We start from the raw sequence: 14,967 nt of genomic DNA on the forward strand, positions 1-14,967 counted from the left end.
GTGTAAACAGTACAGACATTGAAATTAAAGATGGCAGCCAGCAAGAAGAAAAACAAAACAAAACTAGATTTTGGTGGATTCAATGAGGAAAAAATTAATATAAGCAGTCTACACAACAGGTTGGCAAAATTGGACATTATTGTGATCTATCATGTAAAAATAATCAATAAATTGAGAGCAAGTAATGACCACTTGAGTAACAAAGTATCAGATTTTGAAGGGATAGTAAAAGAATTATGTGAGGACAAGAATAAATGGAAAACTAAATGCAAAGCCATGGAAGACGAGAATAAGCTCTTGAAAATAGCTTTTAAAGAAGTTAAAGCAAATCTAAATATAAATGACTACATTAGGTTGGATAAGAAAATCCAACAGAAAAACAAAAAAACAGCTTTTGTCAGTACATATGGAGAAAGTTACACAGAGAATACAACTGTGCAAAAAGGATATGCAACTCACCTATGCACAATGCACAAAGATGCCAAAGAAATGTAAGAAAATTCACTTTCGCAAACAGAGTGGTAGACGGTTGGAACAAGTTAGGTGAGAAGGTGGTATAGGCCTAAACTGTCAGTAATTTCAAAGTTATATGACAAAGAGTACTGGGAAGACAGGACACCATGAGCACTCTCTCATCCTGCAACTACACTTAGGTAATTACAAGTGGCCAGGAAGAAAGGAAAAAAATAGAAGCAGTAGTAAAGGAAGCCAAACATTGCAGCAACCAGGATAAAACAAACATTAGGCTGGAAGTCAGAAAGGAACTGGCATCAAACCCAAAATTAGTGCAAAACACAGTCAAAGTCCCTATTAATTTTTGGTTGCAAAGAAAAGGAGACAACATCTAGGTCAGAAAGAGCTGTAGAAGCAGCAAAAGCAGTAGATCAAATTGTTGGGCTAGTGGAAGTTCTTACAACCAAAGAGAATGTCTGCAACTACAGGAGAATAGGCAGGTACGAAAAAGGGAAAAGTCGACCCTTGAGGTTCATCCTGAATGGTGCTAAACAGATAAAAAAGCACTAAGGAAAGTCAGGAAATTACAATGTGATGATGAAGGGAAATTCTGATTATGAAGACGAGATCTTTCAAAAGAAGACAGAGAAGCTGAAACTGAACCTCGTCGAGGCAAAACGTCTAAAAGAGCAAGAACGAAGAAGAAATCAATTTTTTTTCTAGAAGATGATAGGGGTAGGCAAGCTAGTAAAATGGTACAAAAAGGCAAATCAACAAAATCACTAGAGAAAGAGGGAGTGAAGAATATGAAGAGAGGGATCATGTTCCTGAAAATTGTATACACCAACATAGATGGAGTGAGATCAAAGATAGTGGAGTTAAGTGATGTAATGCAGCTGCAGACGCCAGACAGTTGCACTCAGGAAGACGAAACTTGAAGATGATATATTAAATGAGGTCATATTCCCAAGGGGCAGTTTGGAAACGGGACAGAAAAATTAGGAAGGGCAGTGGCGTGGCTGTGCTGGTGAAAGAACACATAAAGGTATTCAAAATAATGATTGTCAATCCACAAGAAGTTGACATAATAGCACTGGAAATCTGCAATCAGGATGATAAACTAATAATCATAAATACATATAGTCCACTGCCATGCAACACATGGACAAAGGAGGAGCTGGATAATAAACAAAATGGTCTTAAAACAATAATGAGAGAAATTATAGTGAGAGCGGATAAAGACAGATCACGACTGGTGGTAGTCTGCAACTTCAACTTGAAATCCATAGACAGAGGCATATGAAGCTAGAACAAAGGACCTTTGAACCTGTAGATTTGTAAAACTCATCCTGGAAACATTCTTATATAAACACGTTAAACAAGCTACGAGGATGAGGAAAGGGGACGTTCCCTCCATGCTGGATTTGATATTTACCAGGAAGGAGGAAGAGATATTTGACATTCAGTACCTACCTCCCTCGGGTAAAAGTGACCATGTCTTGTTGGTAATAAAGTATACACTGTGTTATAATCTGGAAGAAAATGAGGAGGTTGAAGCAGTTGAAAAAATGCTTTCCAGAGAGGACATTATGGGGAACTTAGAAATTTCTTTAAGGAATTTGACTGGAAAGACTTGCTGTTAAGGAAGTAAATGAGATGTATGTCAAGTTTTGTGAAATACCTGTACAGTATATGATAAAGGCACAAACAAAATTATACCAGAGATGCAGAACTAGGAAAGAGGATTGGTTCAATAGAAATTGCGAGAGAACCAGATACCAAAGACACAAAAATGGAATCAATATAAGAAGAAGCCAAACCAGCAATACAAAGAAGCGAGAAACAACTACACAGCAATGAGAAGAGGTAGAAATAAATTTTGAGAAAGGGGTAGTGGACATTTGTAAAACAGACCCAGGACTATTCTATAGATTCATTAACAAAAAATTGCAGATAAAGAATAATATTCATAGGTTGAAAATGGGAAACAGATTCTTGGAAAATGAAAAGGAAATGTGCAAGACATTAAACGAAAAGTTCCAATGTGTGTTTGTACAAAATGAAATCTTCAGAGAACCAAAAACAATAAGAATTCATGAAAACTACAGAGCACATAGAGGTGTCTAGAGATGAAGTTAAAAAAATGCTCAAGGAGGTGTGTAAGAATAAAGCAGTTGGCCCAAATGGAATTTCACCATGTGTTCTGAGAGAATGTGCACCCGAGCTCAGCATTCCACTTCAATTGATTTTTCAGGCATTCCTGTGTATAGGAGTTATAGCTGATGTGTGGAAAAAGGCTAGCATAGTTCAAATCTACAAAAGTGGCAGCCGGGAAGACCCCCTCAATTACAGACCAGTATCATTGACAAATGTAATAGTCAAAATATTGGAAAAAATAAAGAAAACTAAATGGGTAGAACACCTGGAGAAAAAACTATATACTAAACTGAAGTAAGACACACAGACAGTACGGTTTTCGCTCTAGAAGATCCTGTATAACGAATTTACTCAGTTTCTATGATTGAGCAACAGAGATTTTACAGGAATGAGATAGTGGGGTTGACTGCATCTATCTGGACCTAAAAAAGTTTTTCGACAGAGTTACACATAAGAGGTTTTGGAAACGAACAAACAGTATTGGAGGGTGACAGGTGGGCTTCTAACTTGGACGAAAATTGTCCGAACTGACAGAAAATGAGGGCAGTAATCAGAGGCAATGTATCGGCCTGGAGAGATGTCACAAGTGGAGTACCACAGGGTTCAGTTCTTGCACCGGTAATGTTCATTATCTACATAAACTATCTATCAGATGGAATACAGAATTATATGAACATGTTGGTGATGATGTTAAGATAATAGGGAAGATAAGAAACTTAGATGATTATCATGTCCTTCAAGAAAACCTGGACAAAATAAATGTCTGGAGCACCACTTGGCAAATATAATTTAATGTGAATAAATGCCATGTTATGGAATGTGGAATAGGAGAACATAGACCCCACACAACCTATAAATTATGTGAGAAATCTTTTAAGAATTCTGGTAAAGAACGAGATCTAGGGGTGGTTCTAGATAGAAAACTATCACCTGAGCACCACATAAAGAACATTGTTCGAGGAGCCTATGCTTAACTTTCTAACTTCAGATTTGCTTTTAACCCTTAAACGGCGCAGCCTTAGAGGGTCAAGAAGCGAAAAATATTTGAATTATGTAAAAATTGCTTAAAAAATGTTAAACAAATCTCCAACTTATTCGCTTCAGGGTCATGAAACTTTCATTATAATAATTTCACAAATTGATTTTAGACGAATTTTTTAAAAAGAACTCTTTGTTGACAAGGAGAACAGCATCTATTAACGGAAATTGAGGGATAATGAAGTAATAATGAGAGGCAAGCACCTGTCTGATGCACAAAGAACAAGAATAGCAGTAAGAAGTGTCCACAAAGTTGATATGCATCTGGTGCCTTTACGACATTGCTAAGTAATATATATAATACCATACATAATAATCAATAAGTATGTTATTATGCTCTTTTTTGTTATATATCATATAAATACTTTGCCCAATGTTATTATCTGTTACTTTCATCAATGTTTAAAACATTTTTTTTTTGGGGGGGGGAGGGGATTTTTTTTTTTTTTTAAGCTTTTATTTTTTTACCTTGTTTATTATCCGATTTTGTTGTAACTCTTATATCCTAGAGAGTGCATACCCATTCCTAATTATGTGAAAAAAGAATGAAATTGGTCAACAAATAAATCAGTCATAACTCACAGAATTTGGGATTTTGAATTTTGTTTGGCTGATTTTTTCAGAGATTTCAAACTCTATTTTCTTTGTCTCTTTAAGTTGTTTTGATGATTAGGGACCAGATTAGGGCTTTTTCACTTATATAAAGTATACCCTAAATATATCCCCTCATTGTTTTGTAATTATTATTTTTTTTTTGGGTGGGGGGGGTGGGGGGGGTATATTTCTTGACTTCATTTCGACACATATTGACCTACAACTTTCACATATTCGAGAACAAATGCCAAGCAATTATTTATTAAAACATACGAGTAAATTAATGAATTCAAACTACCTTTATTCATTGTCGATAACTTCAACTTCAATTATCCCTAAAACTAGAGTTTCAAATTTGAGTGGCTTCTAAAATTCCAATTTGTCCGATTCTTACCATTTTTGACATATTGTGTGTTCAGCTGTCTGTTCTACAATCCTTTGAGAATGGATTTTTCATAAACCTTAAATGTTTAGTGTTACATTTTTTTGTCTAAATTTGCTGCATATTTCAAATGCCATATTGACGATTTTTTTTACAGTAAAGTATACTGAAAGCCTATATTCTAATTTGATGAAAATGAAGATCATTTGCTATTCTGAGAGCATTATAACACCAAATGAGATATTGGTGATAGTTTATATTTATTAATCTGATTTGAAAATCTGACATTTTCAATATTCAATTTTAAAATTATTTTTGATTTTCTTGTTTTTCAAGTTATGCTGGTGATCAAGTGATAAAGTTAGAGCATTTGCTGAGATATGCACAAAAATTTGGAAAGTGTTTGTGCAAGTTTTAAAAACTGATGTTATGTCCAATCGTATATGTATGTTTTGCGGTGTTTAAGGGTTTAATATATGGATGGCAAAATACTAAAGAAATTGTTCACAACTTTTGTTAGACCAAAGCTGGAATATGCACTGGTTGTATGGTGCCCATATCAATAAGTACATCAATAAACTGTGGAGACATGTAACTAAATGGCTCCCAGAACTGAAGGACAAGAGCTACGAGGTGAGGTTAGAGACATTAAATATACCAAAATTAGAAGATAGAAGAAAAAGAGAGATGACATGAACACTACGTACAAAATAGTAACGAGAATCGATAAAATTGATTGGGAATAATTTCTGAGACTTGGACCTACAAGAACAAGAGGTCATAGATTTAGACTAACTGAACAAACCTGCTAAAGAAATAAGAAAATTCACTTTTGCAATCAGAGTGGTAGACAGTTGGAACAAGTTAGGTGAGGTGGTGGAGGCCAAGACCATCAGTAATTTCAAAGTGTTATATGACAGAGTACTGGGAAGACGGGACACCACGAGCGTAGCTCTCATCCTGTAACTACACTTGGGTAATTACACACACACACACACACACACGAAACACTTCATGTAAGACAACATAATGTCCTCATGAAGGATTGTTGCTTGCATAGTTGAGTTAAGGGCATAAACTGCAGGTGCCAATGTTACCTTTCTGTTTTGAAACCCAAAGTAAAATTAGATCCAAAACAGGAATAAAATTTTCCCTAAAAAATATAATAACACCTGACAACATCAAAAAATAAAAGATGTACACCTTGTAGCAGGAATCCACACCATCAGCTAAGATCAAGTGTCTACCAACCTCTTGTAGTAAGGCAAATGCTGGGCCCCTCTGACCCCAGAGCCATGTCACACTAGTACAATACACACACCTGAATGGCCCAGACAGTTTATACAACACTATGCACACCTGAATGCCCCAGACAGTATATACTACACTACACACACCTGAATGCCCCAGACAGTATATACTACACTACGCACACCTGAATGCCTCAGACAGTATACACTGTCTGAATGACTATTGGTTCTGTAGTAAAAGTATAGACCAAAGAGCCAGAGCTCAACTACCGAAAGCACAACTAGGCGAGTACTGTACTGGTAAAAAAAAAAAAAATCGGCCTTACACACGTGGGGTCCACTGTTCGAGACTCCTACAGCCCAGGTGAATGAAGTGTACAGCATAAAGGCATCCAGCGTACCCCTCGACAGTCAAGTTTTGTTTAATCTTACGACAATAACTATTTGACTTTTGCCGAAAGCCCGAAAAACAAGGCCCCAAGCAGGCAATTATAATTGTCTACGCCTTCCGTTGGCTCCCAGACGGGGCAGACCTCCCCCACATCCCGAGGTCGAGCTTGGAGTTCCAGCGTGAAGTCTTCATTAATGTTGACATCTTCTATGTAAACAGATTTAAAGGTCCAGCAAGAGGAGTGACCCAAACAACTCGTATTTCTAGCTCTCCTCCATAATCTCCGGCAGCTAGTTATCGTTCCGAATTATATAGTGACGAAACACACACCCTGTGACTGGAAAACTTGCAAGTTGACTTACTTTAGCTTAATAAACCCGCCATATATGAAGGAGAAGCAGCCAGGGTCCAGCGTTAAAGCCAAGGCGTCTGTTTGTTATTGTTCATAAACAAGTGAGCAGAAGCTTGCGCCCTTATTGATTTTGGTATTTATTTATTGGAAAGTGTATTGGGTTTTGCAACAATTTTGGGGTGTTTGTAGTACATCGGATAATTTAACACTCAATGAAACTGTGAACTACACATGAATTCTAGTATAAAATAGGAAGTTTGTTTTTTTCTAAAATTATAGATGCTTTTGGATTTAAATCATTGGTGATGATGATGATGCTAGGAATATAATTTTATTTAAATGTCAATATCAATGATTTATTAATTATTTAACTCTCCTTCAATTCCCTCATCTACAATCACATCACTCCACACATCACCATTATGTACCTCTGTAACCCCTTCCACTACCGCCCACACGATGGGTATGGGGTGCATAATATGTGAACTAAACTAAAAACTAAAACTCACATCACTCTGTCGCACTCCTCTCACTTCCGCTCACACTCACTCACTCCTTGCTGCCTTTACTCTCTCACTTTCACTTGTAACGTACGATTATACAATACATAACTAAGAAAGACACACACACTCCCAACACCTCAAACCAATTCTATTTGCTGACGACACAACCTTCATTTACTCCAGTCCTGACCCCTTTGCTCTAAATGCCACAGTAAATACTGAGCTAAATAAAGTCCATCTTTGGCTAACTGCCAACAAACTCACCCTTAACATTGACAAAACTTTCTATATTCTGTTTGGCAATAAATCCTCTAATCAAATAAATCTCAAAATAAACAATACCCAAATTTGTAACAAATTAGATGGCAAATTCCTTGGCGTTCTCAATGACCACAAGCTGAATTTCCAGGGACACATTCTAAATATATCAAAAAAAGTTTCAAAAACTGTTGGCATTCTTTCTAAGATCAGATATTATGTACCTCGCCCTGCCCTGGTTACGCTTTATTACTCCCTCATCTATCCTTATCTCAACTATGGTATTTGTGCTTGGGGTTCTACTACCCAAAACCATTTACGTCCTCTAATTACTCAACACAAAGCTGCTATTAGGACAATATCCAACTCTGGCCCCAGACATCACTCGGTACCCCTTCTCAAATCTCTGAATATGTTAGATATTAAGTCACTGCACATTCTCTCATGTGTATTATACATATATAAAACGCTGAACTGTAATGCCAATCCTGACCTCAAAAGCTTCATAGAAGGTTGTAACAGAACCCATGAGCACCACACCAGAAATAAATACAGTTTTGATATTCCAAGAGTACGACTTAATCAAACTAGAAATGCTCTACAAATCAAGGGACCCAGAATGTGGAATGACATTCCCAACCATGTTAAAGACTGTACCTCTCTCAACCAGTTTAAGATAAAAACGAAGCTATACCTAATAAATTCCCTGTAACCTACCTTACCCCTCTATTGTAAACCCATGTGTGTGTTTTTTAAATGACGCTGTTTGTCGACCGAATTGTATTTGTGCTGCTTTTCAGCCATGTTCCCCCCTTTTTATATCTTTTTTTATTTGTTCTCAACTCATTTTATTCTTTATGCTCAATTAGTATTAAGCTTTAGTCATTTAAGTTTTTCATGCCCGAAACGCTTTGCGTAATAGTGGCTTTAGGCATTGTATGTACTAGCTCTATCTATAAATCCATCACTCTTTGTAAAATCTCTTGTATGTATGTACCTTACCTAAATAAACATTTATTTATTATTATTATTATACATGACCCAACATACAACACATGACCCACATACAACACATAACTAAGAAAGTCTCTAAAACAGTTGGGATACTCTCCAAAATCAGATATTTTGTCCGAAACGCTTTGCGTAATAGTGGCTTTAGGCATTGTATGTACTAGCTCTATCTATAAAGCCAACAAACTTTGTAAAATCTCTTTATGTATGTACCTTTACCTAAATAATTATTATTATTATTATTATATTATGTACCTAACTCTGCTCTCTATATTATGCACTAATCTACCCCTATCTTAATTATGGTATCTGTGCATGGGGTTCAACCACTGCAAACCACCTTAAGCCCATCATCACCCAGCAAAAATCTGCTATCAGAATAATAACAAATTCTGCTTTCAGACAACACTCAGCCCCCTTGTTTAACTCCCTTAACATGCTAAACATAATCTCACTCCACAAATTTTCTTGTGTCAATTACATTTACAAAACCCTGTTCTTAAACGCAAATCCTGCTCTGAAACTCTCCCTGGACAGATGTAATAGGACCCATTATCACCACACCAGAAATAAATATCTCTTTGATATCCCCAGTCAAACTTAATCTGTGTAAACACTCTATGCAAATAAAGGGACCCAGTCTATGGAACTCACTCCCTAATGAATTGAAAAGCTGTCCAACTCTTGCGTCATTCAAAAACAAAACTAAAAAGTACCTAATCTCATCTGCATAGTTTTTTTACCTTGTTGCTTTAAAATTGCACTGTATCTATTGCTACCCAATCTCCCAATCTTTATGTACCCAATCCGAACATCTTTACCATTTTGATCATTGCTGTCTTCTTATATGTGCTATCAATCTGCTGTACGGTGTCTGTTAATCTTGTTTAAATTACCAATCAAGTTGTCAATGTAATCAACCAGAGCTTTAATATACCAATGTGCTTTAATATACTTACTTTTCTCTCTCATCTCATTTTTTTCTTGCAATGTATTTGTTATCATTTTATTAATTCTGCTAGAATTTACCTACTTAAAATTATCTGTTAGATTAAGGACCTGCCCGAAACACTGTGCGTACTAGTGGCTTTACAAGATTGTAAATACTATGCTATGATAAATAAATAAATAAATAAAATAAATAAATAAATACACAGTGTTTAGTGGGATTTCATATTTATTTAGTAGTCTTGGATACAGCAGTGTCGTGGACGTTGAGACGGAGCTTCGAGCAGAGCAGAGAGCTGAGTGAGTCGAGGAGCTCTATGCGGGAGAGTGTGGCGGCTCGATGGGGAATCGTGAGTGTCTAAACTCGATGGGGAATCGTGAGTGTCTAAATTTGATGGGGAGCGAGAGCGTTGTAGCTCGATGCGGTTGTAGTCTGCTGTCTGCACTGTGTCAAAGTTGTAGCGTCTTGGGGTCGATTAGGACTGCATACGCCGAGTGCTGCATTCTTGAGTTTGAAGAGGTAGTAAATCCAAAGCATATGAACTGAAGTTATCTGAGTCACTGGAAATTGTACTGTTGGCTATTCGTTGTTGTTGTTCAAGATTCAGCTACTGGTGTAACACCGTAAAGGTGTTTGGTTTAGTTTTATTTAATATATACATATAATTCATGAGTCACAAATAAGGATTTGAGAGGCGCCAGTTTGTCGGCCTGAAACTCACACCTCTAAGCGTTAATGACCTCAAGTTGACCTGACGTCAGCTCATGCGAATTTCACCTTGCTTCCGCTAATCTGATAATTGTAGCCAGGTAGGTCCGTCAAACATGCTGACTTTAAGGAGTGGCTTGGTAGAGAACCTGAGGCTATCTACTTGTGGGCGGAGTTAGCTACTAGGTTTCCCAATATATACTGAGGGAGCTGTAGATTCTGGAGGATAAGGAATAGGAGACGAGCCAGCAGAGCAGAGCAGAGAACAGCCTAGCCAGAGAGGCTGTCAGCCGGAAGGGGCAGGACCGTCTCTGTCAACTACAGACCATCCTTTCCTCCCTCTCTATCCAGCTATAGGCAGACACTTGGTGAGTTGAGCATGAAAGGTGACTTGGTCGTGTTTACAAGTGTTGTGTGAGGATCAGGGGCAGTCAAGTTGTAGGGTTCTCGAATTCTTGGATAATGACTCACTTTGTATATTAATCTTGAACATTAAGTTCAATTGCTTAAATTGTGATACTTATCATGTGAAATATAATTGATGAATTTATTGTTTAAATTGTCTTTGACTTTGTTCCCTAGAGCTTTTTGAGTTGAGATGAGAAAGCCTCTGCGGTTACTGGGTTCATGATTTTAATGGGTACATGATACAGATGGAACAGACTAATAATGACCTCTTGATAACATCTTTGAGAATATTGTGATACAGACAAGTTCCATTCCTTGTCTTGTAGGTAATGGTCTTGAATGGATGGTGGCAGCATTTCTTCTTCTACTATCTACTCTTCTACTTCTACTATCTACTTCTACCTATCTACTCCTCTCCCTCCACCCCTCTCCAAACTCTCCCTGTCAACTGACGACCCTCCTCGCTCCTCCCACCTCTCTACCTCTTTCACCCCAAAACCCTCACTAATTACTTCATTATTCATCTCTTCCCTTTCGTTTCTCTTATACGTTTGTGGCAATGAAATGTGTTCTCTAGAGTTTCGGGTAGCTGATCAAGTTACGGCGCCTTGTAGTCGTAGCACCTAGGTAGTCAAATACCTAGGTTACAAGGTGTTGAACGAGAGAGTCTCGTTCCAGTCTCCGTGGTGTAGTGGTAAGACACTCGCCTGGCGTTCCGCGAGCGCTATGTCATGGGTTCGTATCCTGGCCGGGGAGGATTTACTGGGCGCAATTCCTTAACTGTAGCCTCTGTTTAACGCAACAGTAAAATGTGTACTTGGATGAAAAAACGATTCTTCGCGGCAGGGGATCGTATTCCAGGGACCATAGGATTAAGGACTTGCCCGAAACGCTACGCGTACTAGTGGCTGTACAAGAATGTAACAACTCTTGTATATATCTCAAAAAAAAAAAAAAAAAAAAAAAAAAAAAAAGAGGCTGCCATAGGAACTCTGGGGGTGCTCTAGAATAGTTAGCTGACTGAGGATGGGATAACAGACTAAAGATACCAACTTTAATCTACAAAAAAGCCTCCAGATCTTTAGCCCCTGCTATTGCTTTGCTCTTCAACAAGTCACTTGAACTCCAAACCTTTCCAGATATTCTAAAAAAAGCGAGAGTAACGCCTGTCCACAAATGTGGTGATCTCACAGATGTTAACAACTACAGACCTATATCAATCCTGCCAAACTTGTCAAAAATTTTTGAAAAACTAATCTATAAGCAGCTTTACTCATATCTAGCCAAACTCAATATACTTAGCCCTTGCCAATATGGCTTCAGGCCCCAAAAAAGCACTAACGATGCACTTATTAGTATGCTTAACTCGATTCATACAGCTCTTGATAGAAATGAGTTCCCTGTTGGGTTATTTGTGGACCTGCGTAAAGCTTTCGATACTGTCAACCACCAAAACCTTCTTCTTAAATTACATCATTATGGTGTCAGAGGACACTCCCTACAATACCTCAAATCCTACCTTACTGACAGGCTCCAATGTGTTTCTGTGAATAATACAATTTCTCCCACCCTACCCATCAACATTGGTGTTCCCCAGGGCAGCATACTTGGCCCTCTCCTCTTTCTCATCTACATTAATGACCTTCCAAATGCCTCCCAACACCTCAAACCAATCCTATTTGCTGACGACACAACCTTCATTTATTTATTTATTTATTTATTTATTTATTTATTTATTTATGCATATACAAGAATGTACATAAGGAATGTGAGGATACAATTATGGTAATTACAGTCTTGTAAAGCCACTAGCACGCGCAGCGTTTCGGGCAGGTCCTTAATCTAAGAAAATTTTAAGGAGGTAAATACTTGCAAAATTTATAGACAAAAAAAATTTACTCCAGTCCTGATCCCCTTGCTCTAAATGCCACAGTAAATACTGAGCTAAATAAAGTCCATCTATGGCTAACTGCCAACAAACTCACCCTTAACATTGACAAAACTTTCTATATTCTGTTAGGCAATAAATCCTCTAATCAAATAAATCTCAAAATAAACAATACCCAAATTTGTAACAAATTAGATGGCAAATTCCTTGGCATTCTCATTGACCACAAGCTGAATTTCCAGGGACACATTCTAAACATATCAAAAAAAGTTTCAAAAACTGTGGGCATTCTTTCTAAGATCAGATATTATGTACCACGCCCTGCCCTGGTGACTCTCTATTACTCCCTTATCTATCCATATCTCAACTATGGTATTTGTGCTTGGGGCTCTACTACCCAAAATCACTTACGTCCTCTAATTACTCAACACAAAGCTGCTATTAGGACAATATCCAATTCTGGCCCCAGACATCACTCGGTACCCCTACTCAAATCCCTGAATATGTTAGACATTAAGTCACTGCACATTCTCTCATGTGTACTATACATATATAAAACGCTAAACAGTAATGCCAATCCTGATCTCAAAAGCTTCATAGAAGGTTGTAACAGAACCCATGAGCACCACACCAGAAATAAATACAGTTTTGATATTCCTAGAGTACGACTTAATCAAACTAGAAATGCTCTACAAATCAAGGGGCCCAGAATGTGGAATGACCTTCCCAACCATGTTAAAGACAGTACCTCTCTCAACCAGTTTAAGTTAAAAACGAAGCTATACCTAATAAATTCCCTGTAACCTTACTTACCCTTCTATTGTCAACCCATGTATGTTTTTTGTTTTTGTTTTTTGTTTTTCAAATCAACGCTGTTTTAATGTAATTTTCTGTAATAATTTGTAATTGTATTTGTGCTGTTTTTTTCAACAATGTTCCCCCCTCTTTTACCTCTATTTTTATTTGTATTCAACGCATTTTTTTTCTTTTTACCCATTAGTTTTAAGCTTTAGTCAGTAGTGTTTTTTCCTGCCCGAAACGCTTTGCGTAATATTGGCTTTAGGCATTGTATGTACTAGCTCTATCTATAAAGCCAACAAACTTTGTAAAATCTCTTTATGTATGTACCTTTGCCTAAATAAAAATTATTATTATTATTATTATTAAAAGCGAAGCTATACCTAATAAATTCCCTGTAACCTACCTTACCCTTCTATTGTCAACCAATGTCTGTTTTTTTTTCTTTAAAGAGCGCTGTTTGTCGACATAATTGTATTTGTGCTGCTTTTTCATCTATGTTTTCATTTCTTGTTTTCATTCTACTCATTATGCTCAATTAGTATTAAGCTTGTCATTTAAGTTTATCATGCCCGAAACGCTTTGCGTAATAGTGGCTTTAGGCATTACTAGCTCTACCTATAAGTCTACCAATCCTTGTAAAAATTTATTGTATGTATGTACCTTACCTAAATAAAATTGTATTGTATTGTATTGTATTGTATTGTATAAAGAGAGCTGTTTTCCCCGACCTCGTTAGTTAACTGGGGGTGGAATAATTGACAAGCGCGAGCTATTTCCTCTACCCCCCGTTACACTGGGAACAAAACGTTCCAAGTAGCACGGGCTATGGTGAGCCCGTAGTGGACTTACCTGGCACAGGAGTGGGGCTGTAACTATTGTTGGCTATTCACTTCTCAATGCTTATATTTTTGGACTACACCTCAGCTTCCTCCCAATAGGATGAAAAGAATGTTACCTGTAATTATGGAAAAAATTATAGCTTTGCAATTAGTGCTAATTGAGTTTGTCATTATTGTAATGAGAGATTGGAGCGAGTATAATGTTTACTCGCTACACACTTATTCTCTTCCTCCCTTCCTCTGAAACATGATTTTTTTATCTTTTTTATACATTTTGTTTATTACCAAGCTTAAATATACAAAGCAATGGGCTGCTACTCTATTCTATATGACAGATTACACAGTGTAGATAGAATGCCCGAAACGCTTTGCGTAATAGTGGCTTTAGGCATTGTATGTACTAGCTATACCTATAAGTCTACCAATCCTTGTAAAAATTTATTGTATGTATGTACCTTACCTAAATAAAATTGTATTGTATTGTATTGTATTGTAAAAAAGTAGCTATAGGTTCATCTACTATACCCATCTCACAGGATGGTTAGTCATATCATCAAAAATTGTATTACAAAAATTCATACAAAATTGTTATTTTCTATTTAGTTAAAATTCCTTCTGCTGTTCTGTTGCATTTCTGCTGTTCTATCCATCATATTATCATTATCTTTTTAATTTATTTCTTTTTTCAAATCAATGTATGCTTTTGATCTCAATTAATATTAAGTTTTAGTTTAAGTTTTTTCCCCACACCTTACCAGAAACGCTGTGCGGGTTAGTGGCTTCAGACACTGTATGCACTAGCTCTATAAATCCAACATTTATGTTTGTAACTCATTTTCATTGATATACCTTTACCTGAATAAACATCTTATCTTATCTTATCTTATACATGGAATCAGGAGAGAAATTTCCTGCCTCAATACAAAAAATAAATTACATTTGACTAAATAGTAACTTAATGATTTTCATAAGAGAAAGCACCGAA

The 14,967-nt window shown here is 36.9% G+C and overlaps 1 protein-coding gene across 4 annotated transcripts in view; it reads right to left on the reverse strand.

Moving 5' to 3' along the window:
- Positions 1–6,702, reverse strand: part of LOC123769729 (MPN domain-containing protein) — a 110,029-nt gene extending 103,327 nt beyond the window's left edge. For all 4 annotated transcript variants that reach the window (XM_045760954.2, XM_045760956.2, XM_045760955.2 and 1 more), the window contains exon 1: positions 6,628–6,702. The gene's annotated coding sequence lies outside the window, so the exon portion shown is untranslated. The remainder of the gene's footprint in view (positions 1–6,627) is intronic.
- Between the last annotated feature and the right edge of the window lie 8,265 nt (positions 6,703–14,967).

The sequence above is a fragment of the Procambarus clarkii genome, chromosome 45 (genome assembly GCF_040958095.1).
Source record: "Procambarus clarkii isolate CNS0578487 chromosome 45, FALCON_Pclarkii_2.0, whole genome shotgun sequence".
NCBI lineage: Eukaryota > Metazoa > Arthropoda > Malacostraca > Decapoda > Cambaridae > Procambarus > Procambarus clarkii.